Genomic DNA, 13,273 nt, shown 5'->3' with positions numbered 1-13,273 from the left:
ACAAGGTGGGCGTGGGGAGAGTCTTGGGACAGCAGTGGGAGGCAGCGTGTGAGTCCCTGGGAACCAGCTGTGCACACGAAGACAACGTGGCGTGAAAACTCCCGGAACGCACGCCCTGGCCGTGGTGACCGCCCACATCTCCTCGGTGCAATGCAACCCTTGTCCATGGTAGATGCTAAATAAATGTGACATAAATGGTATTTTATGTCACATGTTCGTTGTTATGATCACACCTTCAGAACAAACAAACAAAAAAAACGGGAGATGTCTGTCTGATAAGGACAAGGTACCCAAGGTGCAGTCATGGGGGGCACCTTGAGTCCCCCCAGGTCAGCGTGGGAAACCTGCATGTCTGAGGTCCCCCACTGCTCCCCAGCAGCACAGCTTCCAGGGGGAAGGTGGGGAGTCCCAGAGAGAAATCAGGGTGACGTGAGCTAGGCCACATGGACTTTTTTTTTTTTTTTAATTATACTAGCCAATGGCAATTTTTTAAGAGAGAGAGAGAGAGAGAGAGAGGGAGAGAATTTTTAATATTTATTTTTTAGTTCTCGGCGGACACAACATCTTTGTTTGTATGTGGTGCTGAGATCGAACCCGGGCCGCACGCATGCCAGGAGAGCGCGCTACCGCTTGAGCCACATCCCCAGCCCAACCACAGGGACTTTTATCACCCATCACTACCGCCTTCCAGCTTCTCCTCCGCCCTCCGCTCCTTCACTGAAAACGTGGAGGTCAGTGTGGGAGAGAATCTCACGATGGCCCGATGACTGGGTGCCACAGTGGGATGTGGGACAGGCCCGAGGGGGCAGTCTGGGCTCTAGAGCAGTGTTGGCGAATGTTTTCTGTAAAGAGTCAGACGGCAAGTGCTACAGGCTTTGAGGGCCCTGCAGGTTTGTCACAAATGTCCACCTCTGCGGTTGTTGGTACCGATGCCCCCCTGGGCCTCACACACAGGATTGGGCGTGGCTGGGCTCCAAGAAAACCTTATCTACAGACACGGACACACGAATCCGACTTCATCGTCATGAGTCATGGAATAATATTCTTTTGGCTCCCCCTCTCCACCACTTGAAAAAGTGAAAAGCGTTCTCAGTTTGTAGACTGTGAAAAGAAACGGCTGGGCGTCCCTGGCCCTAGTTTGCCATCCCCTGCTCTAGAGATCCCTGGAGACCACAGCACCCTCGCTCCTCAAACTCTCATCCCCTCCTGGGAAAGGAAGCTGCAGGCCGTGGGAGATGCCCGTTGCCATTAGCCAAAGCCTTAGAGGTACAGGGAATGCTACGCCCCTCTGGGAGGTGCCAGCCAGGCCTGCCATCCAGAACGGGAAATACCGGCTGGTTTTGCCACAAACAGGCGTAGACAGCCAGAGACCAACTGCTCCCCGAGCGCCCTGCCTCCAGGTGCCACCGTGTGGCTCCCCCAGCTTGACCGTGGCTCCTACGACAGTCGTGCCTGGTTCATTTCTTGGCGTTGAGCCTGAGAAACTGGAGGTTGGAGACTCCCTGCTAGGCACGCTTCCCCAGCACTTGGTGCATGCATGGCTTTGAGTTTGTCGTTGGTAACTTTAACTTGGCAGCGTTGAGGATTTACCTTTGATATGGTGGCAGTAATCAATGGCGAAGAGGTGCCTCGGGGTCTGAAACAAAAGAAGTTCTAAGTCCTCGGTGGAGTGGGAAAGGATGATTGGGAAGCTCATATAAATACCTAAACAGCGTGCACGGGCCACCTGCAGCGCGGCAGTGCCCGCTCCCCGGCTGTCTTCATGTGCTGATTATAGAAGTGAGAAATCATCAAGGGCCTGAGGACTTGGGAAAGATTTGGCTGGACCTAAAAGCAGCCAGCCCCTGGGGGGACAACCTTAGGATAACCTGGAAACGCACATACACACACTCAGGGACAGAAACTTTCATCCATTCATGAAATATTTATCTCCTTCTTATTAGGTTCCAAGTACTCGGCAGATACTGAAAGAATCAAGTGGAAAGACTCACCCTCCCCCTGCAAGGGGCCACAGTGAGGCTCTGCAGGAAGATGCTGTGGGTGGGGCCGCAGGTACAGGTTGGAAAGTTCTCTAGGAGCGTGAGTCCTCCGGGTACATGGCCCAGAGGAATGCCCCACACAGCGCCTGCCTCCTGGCAGAAGTCCGGGCTACCTGCAGCCTACCTGAGTCCCACCTACCTGCCCGGTACCTGCTGAGGCTGAGGAGTGATGCTCCATGGGTCCTCCTGAGCTGCCCCACCTCCACATCAAGCCCCCAGGAGAGGAGATCCTGCCCAGCCTGGGCCAGTAAGACGCAGGAGACTCTGAACTCCCACCTGCAGAAGCCTCTCTCTTTTCCTGCTTGGAAAACGCCCAGCCAGCCTGTCCCGCAGACGGAGCTGCCCCAGGAAGGTGGCCGCGGTGGCCCCAGCTGGGGCAGGTAGGGAGAGGAGGGAGGAGCGGATCAAAGACACAGCCGCGGGGCTGTCTCCTGCCTGGTCAGCACCCTGGTCAGCACCTTGTCCCTGGCATTGACGGTTTCATTTTTTCTGAGGAGGAAAAGAACAAACGCGTAAGATAATTGTAGTGGAACGGCCGATAAGTAACGTTGGTCTCCTTTTTACAACCATTCCCTGGGGCCCCATTATGGTAATTTTTCTTCTATAACCGGCAAATTGTATAACGAGTCAGATGATAAACCAGCAAGCAAGGCAGAAATTTGCATTTTAATACAAGTGCCTGTACCATCGCCCCCGCCCCACCACCTTCCATCTCTGGGAGGTCGGGGCCTCTGATCCCGGGTCCCCTGGCGCCCTGCCCTCCTGCTCCTCTTCTTACTCTGAGTGAGTGAGACAAGCACTCAATGAATGCAGCATTTTAAATGAAAGCATAATATCTGCTCTCCCAGATACTGTGTAGCACAGAGCCCGTGTCAGTCAGCCAGGCCCCGCCCCAACACTCTCTGCCAGGTGTCCTTGGGCAAGATCCTGGATCTGCCTCGGTTTCCCTCTCTGTCAAGTGGGGATCGTCCTACCACCTACACTAGGGTTTTAAATGGACTCCTGGTGCACAACAAACGTAATAAATATTTGATATTAATACTATTAATATTTATTTATGAGACTCCCATGATTAATATTCATTACTAATAAATATTGATAATAATTACAGGTAAAGATCAATTATATCGCAGTGGTTGGTGGTGATGGCGATGACCGTGACTGATAGGGAATGGACGTGTTTGATGACATTGCCATGGAGGTGAGGACGGGTTCCAGGAGGACCCCTGGGCCCCCAGGGTGGCGATTCCCTCAACACCTGGGATGGAGGGTGTCCCCGCCCCTGTCTCCTCGCGCGTGAGCTCCTGCATCCAGACCCCCGCCTCCCAGGCCACCGTGCATCTGAAGGGGTTAACCGAGGCTGGGCCCGGCACCCCACAAACACCAGTTGACTCCGCCAATCAGCCGACTGAGGGGAGCGGCGCTGACAGCGCTGGCCAGCTCTCCCGAGGTGGTTCCATTTGGCAGGGACGGCCAGTCCTCCATGCTCAAGAAAAGCCGGGCGGGATCCAGAGAATCCTGCCAAAGCCCAGAATGATTATTTTAGCTTCAGGAGCGAAGCCTCTGGGGATTGGCATGCCCTGTGGTTTGAATTTATAGACCTGCCCCCCCCCCACAACCCACAGCCAGCCTGGGGGTGGGGAGCGTTGTTATCACAGCCTAATTTTTTTTTTTTTTGAATTTTTACAATTTTATTTTTACAATTTCCTGCGACTCCTGGAGACCATCGGAGGCTCCAAATCAGGCTGGGAGTAGGTCTTGCTTTTTGTGCTGTGATGAGCGTTCCGTCCATGTCACGGCGGGGGGGGTGGGGGGATTGCTTTTCCCACACAAAATGAATCACGCACAGTCCACGGGAAGACACGGGTGGGTCCCAGCTAACATCGCTGCTTGATTCAACAAGTACATATGGACCTCCCGTGACATCCCAGGCCTGTGCTTAAGACACAGGAAGCAAAAGAGGCAGCTCTTCCTACCTTCACGGAGTGCACGCGCTAGTGTGGGGCACACACACGTGTGTAACCGGGCACACACACACACAACAGTAAAGGAACACAAAGAGCAGGCGTTACGCCTCGGAGAAAACAGCAGGATGGGAAGTGTGGGCGAGTGGACGGTGGCCTCATGTCCACACCCTCCTCTAGCAGAGTCCTACACCAGACTGCAGGCCAGGTAGCAGGCCCTCCCCCAGCGCAGGTTAGCACACTGCCCCCTCCCCCAGTGCTGGGCGTGACCTCAGGACTTGTTTGGGACAATGGTTGGTTGGCGAGATGCAAGGGAGGCTTAGCCTGTTCCTGGGGCGTGGTGTGTCACTGCCACGTGACCAACACCCTAAGTAAATGAAGACACGGGATGGACGCTAGCCTCCTGGGAGCCTGCCGCGCAGGCTGGCCGGCTGAGTTGGCCAAATCCCAGCCAACCTGCAGGCCACAGACCTGAGACAGGGCGTCGTGGGGACTCTGCCCTGGGCTTCCACAAACTGAGCAGCTGAATCACAAAACACCTCAATGACTTCAACGGCAGGGGTCTGGCTTGGCTCCAGGGACACACTCAGGGGGGCCGCTGACCGGCTCCTCGAGGCCAGGGGAGGACCTGCTGCCAAGCTCATTCACGTCACCGGCCAGTTCAGGCTCCTAGTGGCTGTAGGACTGAGGTTCTCATTTCCCAGACGGTCATCACTGGGACTGTCCTCCACATCTAGAGGCTTCGCTGGTGTCCTTGCAAGTGACCCGTGTGTCTCAGAATGGCAGCGGCATGATGAGGACACAGGCCTTTCCCTCCTCTCCTGCTTCCTGCCTGATTTGAAGGGCTTGTGCAATGACACGGGGTCCACCTGGAGAGTCCAGGAGGAGCTGCCCATCGTGAGAGCAGCTGATTCAGAACCCTAAATGCCTCTGCAGGTCCCTTCTCAGCAGCACCTACGTTAGTGCTTGTTAAATAACCAAGGGGCGGGAAACGTCTGTAGGGCTTGTCAAGCAATTTGGGGCTGTTGGCTCTATTTGTTACGCGACACGATTACCACAGAGACCAGGCCATCGTGATGGTGAGCACGGGGGACTGGAGCAAGGACTTCCGCCAGCCCTTTTTTTCTTCCTACCGGCTGAACTTGCACCCTTTCAGCCCAGCTTCAACCGTCTCTGATTATACCGCCTGGGGGAGGGCAGAACAACACAGCGGATTCATCTGGTCTCCAAATGACCACAAATGACAAGTGGCCCCACCAATCCAACACAAATCTTGGGTAAAAGAGAAATGCAGGCCAGGCATCGTGGCACATGCCTATAATCCCAGTGATTCAGGAGGCTGAGGCAGGAGGACAGAAAGCTTGAGGTCAGCTTCAGCAACTTAGCGAGGCCTAAGTAACTTAGAGAGATCCTGTCTCAAAATCAAAAGAGTTGGGATGTAGATTTGGGTTCAACAGGAAAGGAAAGGAAAGGAAAGGAAAGGAAAGGAAAGAAAGAAAGAAAGAAAGAAAGAAAGAAAGAAAGAAAGAAAGAAAGAAAGAAAGAAAGAAAGAAAGAAAGAAAAAGAAAAACAAGAGAGAGAGAAAAAATACACTTTGTAATTTAAACCACCATATTGTTGCTTAAACAATGATATTACAGCAGCTTAATCTTTTATCCTAACTAATACAAAAAGTATACTACCAGGCAGATGAATCAATGCCTGTGGGATTCCGCTGAGGAAGAAGGAGTGAGTTTTACCAAAGAAATCCTGAAAGGTTGCTTGGCGGAGGCACGTGGCCTTAAGCACTGAAGGTTACAAATATTGAGGACACTCAATTGGAAACAGCGTGCAGGGTGTAGACAGAGTGGCCGGAAACCGAGTGACAAGAAGCAAAAAAGAAATGCATCTGATTAAAGATTTGCAAAGCAAAGAACAGCAGGTCTGGGACGGTCAAGAGGTGGCATCGGGGAGGTTCTGTGAGAACCCATAAGGCTGGACTAAGTGGGGCATCAGGAGGAGACTGGGAGGTGGAAAGTGATGTCCGGCTGGGCCTGCCCGTGGGTGGAGCTCCAAACAACCCCAGAAATGGCTGTCAATCAGTTGACACCTCAGAGGGATGAGTCTTCCCTCTGTCTCCCCGGACCAGGAGATGCCCCCCAACTTCAGGAACAAAGCAGAGACGAACGACCTTCTCATGATGGCACGCATCCCCAGAATGTCACTAGGTTCAGTTTCTTATCATTCAATCAACATTTGCAGCGCTGGGTGCAGTGTGGCCATAAAGGAGGATGAGCTATGACTCCTGTCGTTCAGGAGCTTGCCAACTCGGGGATGATATAAGAGATGCAGGTGGGAAACCAGGGTAAGGAGCAGAAATTGATGCCTGCCGCCACCAAGTGCAGAGAAAGTGTTCCAAGAACTCCCAGGAGGAAGATTACTTCCTCCTTGGGCTGGTGGGTGGGGCCGGGAGGCAGGTGGAAGGTATCCAGGCGACACAGGGGGCGTGGCCTTGAAGCCACCCTTGGAAGCCTGAGCCCAGAGAGCAAGCTGGGAGCCAGAGAGCAGGTGGGGCGGCGGGGTTAGGCTGGGGGTGCCAGGGAGGGCTGGGGAGCTGGGAGGTGCCACAGGTCACACCGCCATGGCCATCCCCTCTTTCCTGGCTCCATGCTGAGGGGCAAGAGGTGGAAGCTTTGGTGAGGAGCTTCCAGGGGTGGGGCCCCCGAAGCCTCTCCCTAGTTCCACGCTTGGAGAAGCTCACTTTTCAGCTCCCACCTGATCCCTGCTCCTGCCGCTGAGGCTTCATGCCCTTCAGGGGCTGGAGGGACCCAGCCATGCCCAGCCCAGCCTGCCTGCAGGATGACTTCCTGTGGGACATCAGGTTTGCAGGAACACGCTGGGGACAAACTGGAGGGAGGGGGAAGATATCAGATGAGCCTTCACAATTGCTGGGAGGGGTGTTCTCCTGGTCCCCCTTGCCGGGGCATGCTATGGGTACATGGAATAGTCACTTTCCTGTAAGACCCTTCTCCCCTGCCCTCTGAGCAGGAAGAGAGGGGGGCAGAAAGCTGGAAAAAGACCCCAAGTCTTGCACCACCAAAGTAACAGAGAGCAGGGATCCTAATAGAAGGGCCGGAGCCTCTCACATTTGGGGACTGGTGGGGGCACTGGACAGGGGCAGGGGTGAGACCCTGCTCTCTCCTTGTCAACAGGAAGAATAGACAGCCAGGAGGAGCGGCCAGAGCCAGACCCTGCACCAAGCGGACCCCAGTGCTCACAGTTCTCTCCAGTCTCCTGTCAAGACGAGACAGGCTGTTCTTTCCGAAATCCAACCAGGGAGATGTGAATAGTGACTCCTGCTAAAAAGTGGGGGTGGGGGCCAGAACACGGAATAATTGGAATTCTTGAGAGCCTGCATGGAGAGACACAATGTTCTTTGCTGTGTGCAGGAAAGGTTAATAAACACCGGTGACATTGGGCAGCTGCTGAGGACGCACAGCGAGCAGGGACACTTCCCGCCGGAAGGACCGCTGTGCTCCGTCTGTGCCCAAGGCCAGTGCACCTTGCCGGTTCCTCCTGTGCCCGTCCTTGGTCTGCCAGCCCCCGAGACGCCCCAGAGGCACCCAGGGACACAGTGGGACATCCAGGACCTTCTATAGCACAAGGCTGGGAGATATCCCACCCCACCCCACGGGGACCACAGTGGAATGGATCCAGTAAAGCCAGAAGGCAGGAGGACAGGGGGTCTCTGTCCCCAGTCCCTGGACCCACTTCCTGGTGTCTGCTCCCTGCGATGGGACCATTTTAGATGGAGCCCCCTCTGGCTGTCTGGCCGGCCCTCTGTGGTCTATCCCTCCTCACAGTGAGGGACACAGAGTGGTGACAGCCACAGGCAGCCACCAGGGTCAGGGCTGTGTGGCGAGGTCCCATGTGCTTGGGCGTGCACAGGTAGGCACCCGGCTGGGAGAGCAGCCTTACAGGTGAAGGGGCCGCGACGGGAGGGAAGAATCCCCAGGTGCTCTGTCTGCCTGTGGTCCGCCTCCAGCAGAAGCAGTCCCTGTGCCAGCCCTGTCCTGCCGGTGGCCCAGAGCTGCCAGCTCTTGGCAGCCAGACCCCAGGGCGTCTCTGGATGCTGCCGGATGCTTTGATCTCCCCAGCAAGAGTCTGGCGGCAGCGGTTCACTATCTAAATGCCACATCCGGAATCTGACAGAGAAACAAGCGCTTGGGTGACACCCAAATGCAGCATCAACACAGACATGCTGACATTTCCATCTGCCCCTCCGTCCCCAGAGTCCCCACGTGCAAGAGAAGCCACAGGCAGAGAAAGTAGGTCGCCCCGTTCTCAGCAGAAGAGACCAGGTGTCCGCAGAACTTCAGCTACGTGCGTTGGGGGGGGGTATAGCAGGGGGTACAGAGAATAAGGGAGGGGACATCCTTTGCCCAACTCCCCAGCAAGCCGCAGCTGACAGTAGATTTGGGTCTAGGCCAGTGGTTCTCAACCGTGGCTCTGGAGGAGTTTTATTGAAAAACAAAAGCAAAAATTGGTCCTAGGCTTCACCTAAGACCAATTAAGTCGGCATCTGGAGGAACAGGCAGAAGTACCCTGAGCATTTAAAACCTCCCCGGGTACTGTGAGGATGGGCAAAGAGGGTGAGCAGCTCCCTGTCCAGGCAGAAGTGGACGGCCCTCCCCTTCCCCTGTGGTCCTCCCCAGGAGAGAAGGGGTTGGGAGGGAGAAGGTGTTTTGAGCTAAAGATTTTTGCATGGAAAGAGCCCCCCACTCACCCACCCAGTGTTCTCACGTCCCAGGGACATTAAAGCTCCATTCACAGTCCACAGGGAAGGCCACGTGGTGACCCGCTCTTGCTCCTGATTCCCGCCTCTTTTCCTTGTCCAACCCTAAGCACCTCTGGTGCAGGTCTCAGGCCCAGAGTCCCAGCCATTCCCCAAAGCGTGGTCTCTGGACGTCATTTTCACCGCAATCCTGTCCCAAAGGCAAATGCTCCTTCTCCACCTCACTCCTGCTCAGCCGGGAAGTCCCGGGGTGGGAGGAAGCGATTCATGTCTTCATGAGGCCTCTGGGGATGCCGACGAGAGAGGCCCTGCCAGGGTCATCTTTCTGGACTGTCGACCCTGGCTACTCAGAGCGTGGTCTCCCGGACCAGGGACCTCAGTGTCACCTGGACCTGGGTAGCCATGCAGAACCTCAGGCCCCAGCGAGATGTGCATCTTAACAGTGTGTGCACGGGAAAGGGTGAAATGGCCGCCTCACCCAGGGGGCACCTGGACGGGCTGGCACCTCATCCCCCCCTGGCCCCGGGACCTGACACCTGACAGTTTCAGGCTCTTAGCAAAGGCTGCAGGTTCACAGAGCCCACAGTGACATAGCCCCTCATCCTCGCAGGAGACCAAGTGGACGGATGTAGCCCTGAGGTCTCCGCATCCACACACCTCAACTGCCCTGAAGGGGAGCCAGCACTGAACTGGGCCCCTTGAAACTGCCCACGGGGTCAGTGCGCTCTGCAGAGGCCACCCTAGGGAGTGACCATCTGAATCACCCCAAGGTAGCACGGAAGCCAGCAGGGCCCAGAGCTGTTCCCCTCGAGTAGGCCAGAGAGAGCAGGCAGCGTCCCCTAGTCCCAGGACCCAGGCCGGGTGGCAGAGTCGGGAAGGAGGAAGGGCTCATGGTGGGGTCTCCCTGGTGGCATCTCCCCTGTTCCCTTTGGTTCCAACAATTGCCTACTGTGTACACAGCAGAGTGTTCCTTCTGCCCCTGCTGACCTGTCACATTAAAGGTCATTAAAAATTAATTCAATGAGCTCGATATCTAAATGCCAGCTGCTCCTGTCATGACAGATAGCTGCTTTGAGTCCAATTTGAGGTTTTCATTTAAGGAAAAACAAAAGAAGAAGAAGAAGTCATCAACTGCCTAAGCCACCAGCCATCTATCTATCTGTGATTGAATGAGATACTTGGTCTCCTCCCCGAAACCCACAGACGGAGGCCCTTTGCCCCTTTCCCTACAGGGAGAGTCTTGTGCAAGGAGCTTTAATGGCCCCAGGATGCGAGACCATTACGGAGGGAGAGGGGAGGACTTGTTCCCGTCTTTGTTCCAATATGCACAACCTCATTAAGATCTTACAAACCTTCACCCAACAGGAAAACACACATGTGCGCGCGCGCACACACACACACACACACACACACACACACACACCTAAATTAGAAAGGCAAATAGAATCTGGATTAAGTGGCTCTCTTGCCTGCATCTGTCACACGGAGGGTGTCGATTCTCTAAGTTTGAGTTGTCGTGTCTCCACGTCCCCGTCTCCATCGCTTTTCCTGGGAATCTTGGCTCCGTGAGGCTGAGCCTCTTTTCCTGGAGCCTCTCTTCTGGCCCGCTGTTCGGGTCCTGGAAGGAATGGGGTCCTGTCTCCCAAGCAGTGGCCTCTCTGTGGCACCTGCTCACCAGGGCCTTGTGGCGGGGGACTTGGCCCTGAAGCCCCCACCTGTGGCATAGCCTGGCACTGCAGGAAGGAGGAGGCCGAGCAGCAGGGTCCCGCCAACTCCCTCCAGATGCCGAGCTCTGGGGACAGACAGCACAGGTTCTTGTGGCCCCGACTTCTGCCCCATCCCAATTCTCACGGTACCGGCGCTGCAACCCCACGATGCAGTGTGGAACCTGCTCTCAGCCCTGCCAATTTCTTCTCTCCCGTCCCTTCTGCCCGCTCCCCGCTGAAGGAAAACACGGGAGATAATTAGCTTGCTCCCTCTTGGCCCGTCCCTGGGGCTGTTTGAGGAAGTACATTTTCTTCCCAGGTGTCGAAAATTAAATCTGTGTGCTTTTGAGGAACAGCAGAGGGGCGGTGGAGGGGACATGCCACTGGCTCCCGTGTGCAGGTTCCGTGGGGTCAGGGCCAGGACAGCAGAACTGAACCCCTGGGAAGAGGGGGGAGCCCGGGGGACCAGCACCCGGACTGCGCATGGGCCTCTGGGTCCTGCCCCTTAGAGCAATTCTTTATTTCCTGGAACAAAGCAATAGCTACACCTACCAGGTGACACTCCAAATGGGCCGAGAGGGTGCAGAAAGAAGGAGGCCGAGCCGCAGAAGTGAGTCTGTCACGGTGGTCCTACGCTCGACTGGACCAGCCCTCTGCAGCTCTGTCTGTCCCAAGGCCAGGACTGCAGGCACCCTCTGCACTCTTCCTCTTGTCACGTGGGTGCAAGGCCAGGAGGCCGTGAGGAAGCCTGTGAAGAGGAAGAGTCGATGATCCCATTTAAAAGATGATAAAGCTGAGACCCGGGAGATCATCTGAGAGCTCTTGGCTCCGAGCGGAAGAGACAGAGAGGACTCGTCCATTTTCCCTTTGCCCCAGAGGGGTGGGGCTCTGCTCTGCTCTCCGACCAGCACTGGGAGAAGCGGAGAGAATCCACACAACAGAGATGGGGAAGGCCGGGGACGCACGCGAGAAGGAGGTGGCTGATTCATTTTAATTCAGTGATAACTTCTACAAGTTGCCTGACTCGAGAAACAGGGGCAGAACAGACTTACCTCTGGGGTATTTATAGTCCGGACAGAAAATGATTAATTATCAAAGCAGTGCCGGCCAGACAGCTGGACCCAGGGCCACCAGCTGCTCTCAGGAAAGGTGGGCACGTGATGTCTGGCTGGTGCCCCGAATCTCCTCAGCCTCCTCCCCCCGACTGGTCCCTACCCCGGGGAAGACAGCCACCCACCTGCACCACCTGCCCTGTCCTGGGGCGGGCACCACCCTGTCCCCACCCCAGGACAGGGGCAGCCACCACAGAAGCAGGCGGGCCCCTGCGAATTGCCTGAAGTGACACTCACTTTGTATACACATGTTTACAATCAGGGCCAGATGGTGAGGCGTTGGATTCGTTTCAACACGTCACTCGCCACTGGAGCCAGCTTAGCTGAGCTGGGCCTGGCACGTGGCCCGCAGCAGCATCTTGGGAGGGGGCGAGCCCTTCCTCCCACACCCACCCTCAGATCTGCTCTTGATGGGAGAAGGCATCTATTAGCCCTCACTTAGGAGCAGCCTTCGTCGGCCAGCTGTCAGAGGTTCCCATCAAATCCCCTGAATTCTGCAGACAGAAGAAAGGCTCAGAACCCACTCTGATATCCTCCAGAATTCTTTCCCCTCTTCTCCCCCTTCCCGAAAAGTAAGTAAATAAAGAAAGAAAGCTCACTTGATGGAGAGACGCTGACAGACGATCACCCGATGACAGTGTTTATGTTGCCAAATTATTTGTTCTGGCAGGAAGAGAGGGCGGACTGAACGCAGATCACACGGGAGATTACTTACCAAACTAGGAAGGAGCCTTCGGTGTCATGAGAGGGAACAGGGAACGGAGGAGGGGAGGAGGCGGGCAGAGGAGACCCAGCAAGTCCCTGGTTTCCATCGCTTCCTCCCCAAAGAAAACAATGCCCCACAGGGGACAGCTGCACTCTGGGGCCAGGGGAAGGGGACCTGAGAGAGCGTCCATCTGGCAGCCGGGAGGGAAGTGGAGGAGGAGGGTGCAGAAAGACCAGCGGCCTTCATTCCCCATGTCTCACCCTGAAATCATCTCAGAGAGAAAGAGAGAGAGGGAGGAAGAGAGAGGAGGGAGGGAGAGAGAGAGGAGGGAAGGAGGGAGGGAGGGAGGGAGGGAAGGAGGAGGGAGGAAGAGAGAGGAGGGAGGGAGAGAGAGAGGAGGGAAGGAGGGAGGGAGGGAGGGAGGGAAGGAGGAGGGAGGAAGAGAGAGGAGGGAGGGAGAGAGGGAGGAGGGAGGGAGGGAGGGAAGGAGGGAGGGAGAGAGGGAGGAGGGAAGGAGGGAGGGAGGGAGGGAGGGAAGGAGGAGGGAGGAAGAGAGAGGAGGGAGGGAGAGAGGGAGGAGGGAGGGAGGGAGGGAGGGAAGGAGGGAGGGAGAGAGGGAGGGAGGGAAGGAGGGAGGGAGAGAGGGAGGAAGGGAAGAAGGAGGGAAGGAGGGAGGGAGAGAGGGAGGAAGGGAAGAAGGAGGGAGGGAGGGAAGAAGGAGGGAGGGAGGGAAGGAGGAGGGAGGGAGAGAGGGAGGAGGGAGGGAGAGAGGGAGGAGGGAGGAAGAAAGAGGAGGGAGGGAGGGAAAGAGGAGGGAGGGAGGGAAAGAGGAAGGGAGGGAGGGAGGGAAGGAGGAGGCAGAGAGAAAGGGAAGAGGCAGGGAGAGAGGGAGGGAGGGAAGAAGGAAGGAGGGAGGGAAGGAGGGAGGGAGGGAAGAAGGAGGGAGGGAGGGAAGGAGGGAGGGAGGGAAG

At 56.1% G+C, this 13,273-nt stretch overlaps 1 long non-coding RNA gene across 1 annotated transcript; it reads right to left on the bottom strand.

The window, feature by feature from the left end:
* Window positions 1–521: 521 nt before the first annotated feature.
* Window positions 522–12,544, bottom strand: LOC120884522 (uncharacterized). The gene is made up of 4 exons (XR_013435948.1): window positions 12,196–12,544; window positions 11,037–11,232; window positions 10,248–10,396; window positions 522–2,528 (listed from the first exon to the last, which is right to left on the bottom strand). It is a non-coding gene; the product is annotated as an uncharacterized LOC120884522 (long non-coding RNA).
* Window positions 12,545–13,273: the final 729 nt, after the last annotated feature.

Source organism: Ictidomys tridecemlineatus, chromosome 3 (genome assembly GCF_052094955.1).
Source record: "Ictidomys tridecemlineatus isolate mIctTri1 chromosome 3, mIctTri1.hap1, whole genome shotgun sequence".
Classification (NCBI taxonomy): domain Eukaryota; kingdom Metazoa; phylum Chordata; class Mammalia; order Rodentia; family Sciuridae; genus Ictidomys; species Ictidomys tridecemlineatus.
This window is presented reverse-complemented; position numbering and strand designations above follow the sequence as displayed.